This window comes from Macrobrachium rosenbergii, chromosome 18 (assembly GCF_040412425.1).
Source record: "Macrobrachium rosenbergii isolate ZJJX-2024 chromosome 18, ASM4041242v1, whole genome shotgun sequence".
Taxonomy (NCBI): domain Eukaryota; kingdom Metazoa; phylum Arthropoda; class Malacostraca; order Decapoda; family Palaemonidae; genus Macrobrachium; species Macrobrachium rosenbergii.
In genome coordinates, this window is record NC_089758.1 from 11,726,734 (window position 1) to 11,727,168 (window position 435).

Consider the following 435-nt stretch of genomic DNA (forward strand, 5'->3'; position numbering starts at 1 on the left):
AAAATTGTTTAGGTTGCTACCAAAAAAAATGCCAAAAAGTATTTTACCTTTACTTTTGAATTACATCTCGAACAAGATTTCATCATAATTTGAAAATACAGACACTTCTTCTTCTAGGGCTTTTTTAGTGCCATAAGCTTCCATAGTCCCAATTCTGTTTATCACTGCATTTGGCAATTCAGTCTTTACAGCATTTGTTGTGCCTTTTCAAGCCATATTTAATAGTAAGAATAGCGGAGAGCATAGGCAGCAGCATTTTATTTCTTAGTTTATTCTTGATTATATTCATGCTGCTGAATAAGCGTTCAACTTCTGCATTTGAATTAGGCAGAATTAACAGACTAATAGCAAATGTTGCAAGATCCTTGAATGGATTTCCTCCGGAAGCATCTCTATAATCATATAACTCCGACCAAAATTCTTCAGTTGTTATAT